Raw genomic sequence first — 12,106 nt, 5'->3', positions numbered from 1 at the left:
TGATGGGCAACAGGTCCACTATGGGTGAGGGTGGCAGGGGTGATGGGCAACAGGTCCCCTATGAGTGGGGGTGGCAGGGGTGATGGGCAACAGGTCCACTATTCGTGGGGGTGGCAGGGGTGATGGGCAACATAAGCCCTATGGGTGGGGGTGGCAGTAGTGATGGGCAACAGGTCCACTATGCGTGGGGGTGGCAGGGGTGATGGGCAACAGGTCCCCTATCAGTGGGGTGGCAAGGGTGATGGGCAACATAAGCCCTATGGGTGGGGATGGCAGTAGTGCTGGGCAACATAAGCCCTATGAGTGGGGGTGGCAGTAGTGCTGGGCAACAGGCCCCCTATGAGTGGGGGTGGCAGGGGTGATGGGCAACGGGTCCACTATGGGTGGGGGTGGCAGGGGTGATGGGCAACACAAGCCCTATGGGTTGGGGTGGCAGTAGTGCTGGGCAACAGGTCTCCTATGAGTGCGGGTGGCAGGGGTGATGGGCAACAGGTCCACTATGGGTGGGGGTGGCAGGGGTGATGGGCAACATAAGCCCTATGGGTGGGGGTGGCAGTAGTGATGGGCAACAGGTCCCCTATGAGTGGGGGTGGCAGGGGTGATGGGCAACATAAGCCCTATGGGTGGGGGTGGTAGTGGTGCTGGCCATACAGCCCCTATTGTTAGTGGCCAGGATGTGCATCCCCTGTGTGTGTGTGCCATTTTGCGGGTATGTGTTGTTTGTTTGTGTGGTAGGTGTCTGACTTACCGTCTGCGCCGTCCGCGTCTGTTCCTGATCCGGTCAGAGATGTAGAGTACTGGTATGACCTGCGCAATAGGATTCATGATGTGTTCGTCTCGTACACGCTGCTTGTTGCTCCGTCTCGTACCCGTTGCAAGCTGGTCTGTCTCGTAGCCGTGGATTGAGTTGTGACGCGAATCGTAGCTGATATGCTTCTTTTCCAGATGCTGTGATGTGCCGTACGTGGCGACCCGTCCGGCGCGTAGGAAGTACGCATCGTACTTGTCAGGGCGGAAACTGCTATGGATACTACTTCCAGGAGACTCGGTTCGGCGTAAGGAGTTATCGCTCGGACGGAGAATGGAGCTTGATTCACAGCCTACGTGTCGGTCAAGATTTTGACAGTTATGCGCATCGTACTTCACAAAAGACCGTCCGCCGGTTTTCCGCCCGGTCGCAGAGTCGACCGGGCGGAAAAGCAGCTAACATGGTGGCGGTGTCAGGGAGACACCGCCATCCATATTAGCATACATGCGGGGATGTGCCTTTGGAAAGGCAGGCGGTCTTTGCCATTGGGGGCCCGTAGCGGGCCCCCAGGGATTCTGGGGGGTGGGGGGTGCACATGGGGGGTACCTGCCACGTTGTGCATGGAAGTGCATGACAAGCCTTCCTGGCATTGCGGCGGGCTGTGCTGAGAGCACCGCCCGCCTCAATGTTAGTAATGCAGGATGCACCCGCCAGTGTGGCGGGCGCAGACTAATTTCTGCAACGGGACCCCCGCACCGATTGCGGGCGGTCCCATTCATCCTAATGACCCTCTTAGTTTAAACAAAAATAATAACTCTTACCTGGCTCCAAGCGACACAGCTCTGAACCGCGATCTGACCCCGGTAGAAATATCGACAGTAAGCGGTTAGAAAAGTAGTCCCACTAAACAAAAATGGCTGAATAAATATAAATGTGAAACTTAAATATAATAAAACATGCAGTAAACTTACCAAAAGTTTAACAAAAATGTTTTCTAAAAATATTTTACAAAAATATTAATTTAACAAAATATTGTAATACTTGTACAACATTGTGAATTAATAATAATAAATAATATAACAAATATATTAATTATTATTATTAAAAATAAATTGTATTAGTGACTCAACATTACAAAGATATGAATAGAATATATCAAAATGTTAAATAAATACATAACTTTAGACAAAAAACATAGAAACTTAAATAATGTAATTATTAATATTAATAATAAAAAATATATTAATAATATTAATAAAAAATGTGTTGTGTTTATAACAAATTTACTATTAAAGTAATATGATGTTTTGTTAAATGCAGGTACATTAAAATGCAATATTCCTTTTACAACAATAATGAAAATATAAACAATGTAATTATTAATAATACACATAGTAATTATATTAATAACAAATTAATATTGTATATATGTAAAATTGTTATGTAAAAATGTGAGTATGTTTTCTAAAGTACAACAATATTAAAATGCAATATAGGAGTCGATTCCGATCCTGTATTTTTTTTCCCTTACGACTCGTATCCGTACGAATCGTACAAGTCACGTCCGTCCCGTGAAGTACGATTCGTACGGGAAAAAGTACATACGGATCGGCCCGATCCGTACGAATCGTAGCGGGAAAAGTTGTACGAGACGGACCCGGACACTTTTCCGTACGAATCGTAAAAATACAGTCCGAGCGTACAAGTACGATCCGGACCGGCTTTCCGATTTACGAATCGTACGGAAAACGTCCCGTACACGGGAATGACTTGTACATATGCAATTTCGGTGTACGCACCGTACATAGCAATGTCCGTGTATGCACCGTACATACACAATGCATGGGGGTGTGTGCCTGTACAACTCATACCCCTGTACCGTACTGAACCACGGACACTGTAAAACAGCACAAGGAGGGTCAATTCGACTCGCACAACACCACAAAACACGTCTACAGTGCACTAAAAATGGAAATGACTGACCTGGACACATCCAAACAGGCAAACAGAGGGGCAAACTCACAACCACCCCTTATAACACACCCACCAAAAATACAAACTGAGGCCCACCTAGAAATGGACCAATAAAAAGGGCCCACACACACAAACCATGAGACTTTGCAACAGACTCACTGCAGCTAGAGAGCACACACCAACAACTGCACCCATCCACCTTAACATATACACCTTCACACAACCTCCTTCACACATACCCACTCTTCACATTCACAACCACACCGTCACATTCAGACCCACACACCCACAACCATCCACAACCTCACCCCACACCATGCCCACAGACAAGAACCCAAAGTTCACAAGGGAGGAGCTGGAGATCCTTGTCAATGAAGTCATCAGAGTCGAGCCACAGCTGTTTGGAACATTGGTCAGACAGACCAGCATAGCTGAAAAATCACGCCTGTGGCAGAGGATCGTCGATAGGGTGAATGCTGTTGCACCATCAGAAGGACCAGAAATGAATGCCAAGCCAGGTGGTGTGATCTGCGGAGGGCGGTCAAGCGCAAAATGAATGATGACTACGCCCAGAGCAACATCACTGGAGGTGGTGCACCCCGCAGACCAGTACATTTCCATCCCTGGGAGGAGAAGGTGATGGCCCTGCTTCCGCCGGTGGGAGTACATGGACTGCAAGGACTTCCAGAGCCTGGTGAATACACAAACAACTTAGGTAACATGGGGGTAATGGCATCCACACCCCAACTACACCAAATGCACGCAACTACCCCCAAGCCCTCACCGGCCAGAACCACAGTCAAAAATAACGCTAATGCCACTAACATGTGCTCCATTGAGAAAGCAAGGCCATGCTATGTCCCATGCTACATGAAGCAGCAACCCAAGAATGGATGACCGTTATGCTGGGAGGGTGGGTGGCACAAAACACATTGTTGAACTCCAAATCAGACACAATTGCCCTCATCCCATATGGCCCAGGTACATACCCATGTACCATGCGCAATGCACAGGGATTGGGAAAGTACTGACAAGTTAGCTCACACTCGGCCCGGGTGTAGGCAGCACAAGGCCCTCCTGTGACCAGTGCAAACACAAACACCAAGACAACAAGGTCAGATATCTAGGACAGGAACTCACACTCACTGTCATGGCAGCATGCTCCATGGGGGGACAGCTACATCACCTGGGAGCCCCACTGCCAAATCACAATACACCCACCAGCAGGCCCTGTCACACACACCCCTTACACAAGCAGACACCCCCGGGACAGGCAATGGATTTACCCACGGTCACAATGGACATGTAACACAACAACACCAATACATAGCCAGAGAAGCATCCAAGCAAAAAATCTACATGTCAAAGACTCCGAAGAACATATCAATCAGTCCCCCGCAACATACTCATCCACAAGTGAACATTGAGGAGAATGCTAGGCACATACAACTACCTGGAGGAACAGTGCCAACTTGAATGTGTATGATATATGCATGTTGCATGAAACAGCATTAACATTGTCTGTCTCTCACACACAGGGCAACGTGATGAATCTACCCCCAACAATGGGGGTGAAGATTCACAGTCCCTGGCCCGGGAGGAACCTGATCCCACGGGCAGCGACGCCTCTCAACATTCCGCGGATGACCCCGACCGACCTGGACCCTCTGGTGTCCAAGCCCCTGCAGAACCTGGTTCAGGACCATCTGTGCCAACCACCACCCCCATTCCTGCCACATCCCAGGAGACACCGAGGAGCCCTGCCCGCAGTGAACAACTGAGCCAGTCTGACCAGGAGGGACAAGGAGCGCCGGGCACCCAGGAGGAGGCAGACAACACTGCCACTGCCATCCCTCAGGGGTCCCGTAGACCCGATGTGCCCACAACGGCAGGCCAGGCTCGTGTGGGCAGGGGTGGTGGGAGTGGATGCAGGCGGAGGCGAGAACCTGACCAGCCAGCTGAAGGGACCGGTATGTCACACATACACAACATCATGGAGGCATACCGGCGTGACACCAGGGAGTTCAGCCAGGTAGTGGTGACCATCACAGAGATCAAGAACCAGCAGGCCGAGCAACACGCCAGTCAACAAGAACACCAAGGACGGATGGAGGCAAGACTGGCTGAGCTCCTGGCGGTGCAAAGGGACATAAGCCTTTCACTCCGTCAGATCGCCGACAACATGGGCAACCCACCCTGTGCCACCAGGCGAAGACCACCACGAGCCACAGGGAGGGAGGAGGAGGAGGATTCGTCCGACGGAGCGTCCCAAGCATCGTCAAGGCCTGCATCTGAGGGTCCCCCGAGGAAGGTGGGTCGTCCACGGAAAAGACCGTGAGAGGCAGCGGCACATCCACATCTCCCAGGTCACCTGGCCTGGCACCTGGCCTTCATGTGCGACAGTATCACCTCATTGACTGACATCATCTGCCACATGGACCTGCTGGTCACAGTCTGACTAATGATGCCAAACACTGTGGTCTGGACTTTGATGACTTCAAATGGCAAGGATCCCATCTCCCCCTGTGAACTTTGGATTCTATGGTCCCTGCATTGCTCCTTTTTCAGTGCACAAATCACGCCACAGGGCTATAATTAAATAATTAATACGTGAAATTTTATGTTGCAGTCATTTAGCATGAGTCCACAACATACGTGTGGGGATATGTCAAAGTATGCCTGAGTGTGGAACTAACTCCAGCCATCCATACACTTGGATCTGAGTCCGGTCGAGGACACACATGTGTCTCAATGTATCACCAATTTGGAAGAGTATCATGAAGGTGTAGAGGTCATGGGTCATGTTGAGGTGCCCAGGGAGGGAGTCCCAGGTCTGGTTGGCGAGGTGGGAGAACTATCTCCTGCATGCAGATTTTATGTGGATGTGATGAATGGTGGCCAGGGCAAGTTGGGCTGCATGGAGTTGGGCCAACGGGGTGTTGGATGACAGACGTCCAAGGTTTGTTTTGGGTCTGGGGTTGTGGGCTGCCTCCTGAGTGTGGTTGAGGAGTCTGAAGGTGATCCTGCAGCAGACAGTGAGCCATTCTAGCTATCTCATGTGGACGGTGATGTGGCTGGGGCTGGGGATGTTGAAGATGAGGTGTGCGGATGCACCCTGGATGTGGACAAGTTCTCCTGCCGTTTTGCTGTTGTTCTAGATAGAGGCCGGTGCTGTAGTTGAGCCGGCTGGTGTCGTGGACCTGGGGGATGGTCTGTCTTGCCTTGTAGTGGATCTATCTATGGATCATTTGCAGCATGCGGAGGGTGTTGCAGCATGAGGTACAGATGGTGTGAGTTGCATGGTAATTGTGAGCGATGGGTCCATGATGAACACCAGCTTGCGTGCGTGGCCACTGGGTGCTGTTGCGGTGCCCAGACCAGTGGGACACAAGGAGTTGACCCAGCCGTAAGGGGACAATCCTCAGATGATGACCTCAGTCCTGTCCAAGTCCAGCCTCAGGTGGCTGATGTTCAGCCATTCGTCAACGGATCTCATGCCTTCTTGAAGTTTGGATCTGGCAATAGCTGGCTCTTTGGTGAGTTTGAGGAGCAGCTGGGTGTCAATGGCATACGAGATGATGATGAGGTCGTGTGCGCATGTGATGGTGGAGAGGGGGGTCATGGAGACATTGAAGATCGTCACGCTGAGAGAAGAGCCCTGGGGTATGTGCCACATGACCCCAGTGTACTACATGCTGCAGGGTGGAGGCCGACTCCCTGGGCCTTGCTGGTGAGCTTCTTTCTGATTTAATCCTGGGCCCTCCTCTGGATACCAGTGTTGGAGATGTGTGAGCTGACAGTGTGGTAGCACATGGTGTGCAATGCCGTTGATGGCCGCAGTACACCACGCCGCGTAGCCACAGGTGACCTGACTTGGGCCACGCCCCCCCCGTCATGGAGGCTCACAACGAGAGAGCCACGGAGTAGTGCGGAGCAGAGCAGAGCGGATATGTTATGCTTGGCGGCGCTTCTTATTTTCGCCCCTTTCCTCCCGCATTAGTCCAGTTTTTCTGCATTCTTTTTAAAAAGGGAATTCCCTCACTGTGACGGAGGCCACGACAAAGCAGGGGAAAAACTGAGGAAAACGGAGGTCAGAGGAAGCCAGGGAGAGCTGGCACAGGTTCATAAAGAGGACGTGCTGGGAGCAGAGCAGAGGTGAAGAGGCTGCTGCTGCTCCGGATGTTAAAGTGGGAGAGAAGGATTCCAGCCTGCTGCAGGACTTTTGGACGCTGTTTCTGGAGAAGTATAGTAAGATTATTTAGTCCTTTGTAGGAGTGTCTAATAAAAAATAATAATAATTTTGGGTGGGATAGTGGTGCCTTCTGGGATCTGGAGTCCTGGACAGTTATTAGGTAGTTCGGACCGCATTTTTGAGGCGGATTGGGGCGCTCCAGGGATATTAATGCCGTGTCGCATAAGGAGCTTCAAGGAATGATAAAGCCTAAAACTTTCCTGGAGGACTTTCTAGAGGAAATTGGTGAAAAAAGCATTTTGATCTGAGCTCCTAGCCCCTAGCGATACCTTGGACTGTTCCCTTCTGTAGGGAAAAGACGCCTGCGGGGGGGGGAGTTGTACGGCTTATATAGCGCAGATATGAGGAAAAATCTGAAAACACGCCCTAAAGCCAAAAACCGTATGTTGCTTGCCAAAGAGACAAGAGAGCTAGCCCGCCTGGCGAACAAGCAAAATTCGTCTAAGTTAATGGATCAGGACTCAACATTTGAGAGCTCAGATGGAGAGATTGAGGTGTGCTTGGACCAGGCAGATACATCGGATAGATCTGGCAAACATGAAAAAATAACCGTACTGTCCCTGCAGCAGAAAAGCGATGCAGATAACGGGGGGATAAAAAAAGAAAACAACCAAAGAAACCAAAGAAATCAGAGAAGCAAAACAATTCCCTGTATTTTTGAAGAGAGTACTAGTATGTCAATCTACCCCTTCCCCGGCCTCAGCTGTAGCTTCGACCCCAGGTTTGGCCCCCACCAAAGGTGTTCTTGGAGTACAGGAGGACAATTCAGGGCCATCATCCAACATAGTCGAAATTGTGAATTCCATGAGAGAGAAGGGGCCACAAGGTATTTCAAATGCTATCCTCGAACAGGAATCAACTTTAGAAAATCCCAAAGGATTATCGCAACAGCAGCAGGGTGGAATTAATAACAACGGGCCTCCCCTGGCTCCACAACCACCTAGTAAGCCGCGAACTCCCCCACCTCCTTTACACCTTGAAAATTGTTCTCGAGAGTTGTCATCAGAGGTGCATTCAATTTCAATTACGGGGTTGATGGGCACCCAGCCGGTAGCCATGCTAGATACCGCTACCTTTCTGCCTGATCTTAACACCGTCACGGAACCAGCTAGAGAATTACAGATGGATATAAAGGATATGTTAAATTTAATTCTACAAGAAATTCGGGACCTTAAACAAAATCAAAAAGCGGAGTTGACCTCCCTTCGCCAAAGGTTAGATATAATGGAGGAGGTAATGTTGAATTTTCCCGTCAGACTAAGTGAAGCAGAAGTCCGAATTTCAACTCTTGAGGATCAAATGGCTATCGTATCCAAAGAAGCTAAGACTGCGGCCAAAAGTAAACAAAGCCTGGAAAACAAGCTGGAAGAATTGGAAAGTTATTCCAGGAGAGCGAACATCCGCATTGTTGGTATTCCCGAAGGATTGGAGGGTTCACAGCCTCCAGTGGATTAACTCCTTCATGAAGCAAAAGATTGTCCCGGAATTTGTTGGTGATTTAACAATTACCAGAGCCCATCGGGTCCCTGCCCGTCCGTTCCCCAACTCTTCTAATCCACGGACGTTCCTCCTGAACTTCGCAGACTTCCGGGTCAAGGAGATGATCTTGACCAAAGCAATTCAGCAAAGACAGTTTGATGTTAATGACACCGCTAAATGCCGAATCTTTTCAGATATGACGTCTACAGCCGCAAAAAGAAGGAAGGAATTTGTAAAAATTCTTCATCTTTTTAAAGCGAATGGGGCACAAGCATCAATTGCCCAGCAATCTAAGCTTAAGGTTTTGGCTAGGGGGAAATTCTTCATGTTCTCTAGTTTAGATGAAGCGCAGAGCCTTCTTAAAGAAATCTCCCAGGGTCCCCCCCCCACAGCTTAGAGGCTGATGGGCTCTCAATTACGCTACTATGTTAGTTGAGGACCTTAGCCTAAAGGGTTAAAGGGTTAAAGGGTACGCCTCCAGAGATTCGAGATATAAAATATTAAGGAATTGGGTAAAAGGGAAAGAGGGAAAGGAGGGAAGGGAAGGAAAGGGGGAGGAAAAGAAGAAAAAAAAAAAAGACCAAAGGGGGGAAAAGGAAAAAAAAAAAAAGAACTCAGGAGATTCTTAAAGGACTTAAAATATAACAAAAAGGGGGAAAAGAAAATATACATATATTTTTGTAAGTAGATGACGGGGGGGAGGCCACAGGTTTGGGTCATTAGGGTGTAAATGCATGACACCCCAACAAGTAGGGAAGGTGCAATGTGGTGGGTGTGGTGAAGGGTTAGTGGTCCACATTTTGGGAGGGGTAAGGGGTGTTAGGGCAGGGGACGTGGGGGGAAAAATGAAGTCCTGGTTAATTTTCTTTGTCCATCGAATTCAATCAGATGTGATATCTGAGATGTGGAATTTGACTCTTTTTGCGTGCCATTTGCAACTCAATAAGTCATTTGAGGTGTGGCATTTGAGTGTGAAGGGTTGTTATAGTCGGCAAACGCTCTGACAGGATAGGTACGATGGCAAGTAAAGAAGTATTTAAGGTCGTTTCATTTAATGTAAATGGTCTTAATAATGGGAAAAAGTTGCGGGCAATTGAAATGTGGATCAAAACTGAAAATCCGTCTGTTATATTGTTACAGGAGACACATATTTCTACTAGTCGATTGGCTGATTTCTCTATGTTTAGATCTTGGGCCTCCTATCGGGCTTTTTCTTCATCCTCTGCTTCACAGAGAGGGACAGCCATATTTCTGAATAAAAATCAACAGGCAGAGGTAGTGAAAGTTGAATCAGATCGGGATGGTCGTTGGTGTTGGATCACATGCACCTTCAAACTAATTTTTACACCAGTCACATTTGTGAATTTCTATGCACCTACCGAAGATCAGCCACAAGTTTATGAAGAATTGTTTCAGTCCTTGATCCCGGTCTTAGGTGACATTATAATGGGGGGCGATTTTAATATTCTTATGAATCCTCTAATTGATTCTTCAGGGTCAAGGAAAAGGCAGATGAAACCTAGATCTTTTAAAATAGTACAACAATATAGCACAACATTAGACCTACATGATCCTTGGAGGGTGGCTTTTCCCTCTAAAAAATCCTTTTCGTGCTGGTCGGGCAGATTTCAATCCTCATCTCGAATTGATTTTTTTTTGGTCTCTAGTAGGCTCCGTTTCAACCATCAGACTTTCCTACCCAATGGTTTTTCCGATCATGCTATGCTGAGTTTACAGATGGGGTGGTAGAAGATGCTAAATGTCCTAAAAGGTGGTCCCTGAACCGGCAATATTTGCTGGAAGAAGAATGGATAAGTTCCATGGCATTGGAAATTAAATCTTTTCTGTCACGAAATGTCGATACGGCATCATTAGCCATAATATGGGACCCTCTCAAGGGCTTTTTTCGGGGTTTCGCTGTCGGGAAAGAGGCCAATTATATTAAAAAAGCGAAAAAGGTAAAAAAAGATCTGGAAAAGAAAGTTCAAACTTCATATGCCTCTGTCCTGCATAACCCTTCCCCGACAAATCAAGATCTTTTAGCTCAGGCAAAATATGAACTTAGCTCTAACTACTATGCTCAAAGGGAGGTGTTGTTCCAGAAATCTAATCAAAAAATCTATGAGCAGAGTAATTTTACTGGCAGGTTCCTAGCGTGGCAGGCTAAGGAACAAGCCGCTTCCAATCGAATCAAAAGATTAAAATGCCCCTTATTAGGTACATGTTCTGAAGACCCAGCTAAAATAGCTGATATAATGGTCCAACATTATGGTTCTATTTATAGCTTTGAGCAAAAGGTAGATTTGAGCTCTCTAAAAAAACATCTACTTGAGAAGGATTTACCAAAACTCCCTGAGACTGAAAATCTCGGCATGGAAGGACCCATTACTATGGAAGAACTGGAAGGCGTAATTAAAAACCTGCCAAATGGGAAAGCCTGTGGTCCGGATGGACTTCCATCCGAATTTTATAAGGCTTTTTTTAGTTCGCTCGCAGGGTTTTTTCTTCAATTATTAAATTCTATGTTAGAAGGTGGCGAGGTGCCAGAATCCTTCCGTCAGGGGAATATAGTGAGTTTTCCAAAGAAGGGGAAAAATATTGAGGATCCAAATTCCTATAGGCCAATAACATTACTTAATTCAGATTATAAGATTTTGACAAAAATGTTGTCACTTCGATTTAATAAATATGCCGCGAATTTGATTCATACTGACCAAAATGGTTTCATCGCAGGGAGACAATTAGCCACTAACACGCACTATCTTACGGAGGCTCTTGATTATTTCGAGACACATAAAATACCTGCTTTGGTGATGTTATTAGATGCCGAGAAGGCTTTCGATTTAGTGGTATGGGAACACTTTATTTATGATTTTAGATCATTTTGGCATCCCCAGCAAAGTCACGTCCCTGATCCGGCGATTATATGGTAAAGCGGAAGCCAATATAATTATTAATACCTTAATTGCTGGTCAGGTTAAAGTGAAACGAGGCACGCGACAAGGATGTCCCCTGTCGCCAGTTCTTTTTGCATTTTTTATTGAGCCTTTGGCGGCTGCAATAAGGAGCTGCCCAGTAATTTGTCCCCCAATTCCTTCAATGTCAAAATTGAAGCTTTATGCTGATGACATAATGCTCTTGATTAAGCCAGAAATGGAAACCCAAACTACAGTTTTTCAATTGTTCGAGGCTTTTGAGACATTAGGGGGATGTCGTATTAATACAAATAAAACGGAAATTATTCAATGTGGTGGGGTGTACAGTGATCTATACATAGATATTCGATCCTGTATTAATTCTAACCTGAAAAGATATATCGGGGTGTATTTTACGAATTTGGTCTCCGACCTGTACCATCTGAATTATGTGCCTTTAATTCGGAAAACTCAAGCTCTGCTGTCGCACTGGAGCTCTCTTCCTATCTCTATTTTAGGGAGAGTCGCTCTTATTAAAATGTCAGTCCTTCCTCTTTTTAATTTTCTATTTTCGACTATTCCATGCACTTTATCTAGTTTTTTTTTTCTAAAATAGAGTCAATGTTTACCACCTTTCTTTGGGCAAAGAAATCTTCACGCATTGCACTAAGCACTTTATACGAGAAGGAGGAACAAGGAGGTCTAGCGCTTCCAAATCTCAGGGATTACTATTATGCA

This window comes from Triturus cristatus, chromosome 1_1 (assembly GCF_964204655.1).
Source record: "Triturus cristatus chromosome 1_1, aTriCri1.1, whole genome shotgun sequence".
In the NCBI taxonomy this organism is placed as follows: domain Eukaryota; kingdom Metazoa; phylum Chordata; class Amphibia; order Caudata; family Salamandridae; genus Triturus; species Triturus cristatus.
Note: the sequence above shows the minus strand (reverse complement) of the source record.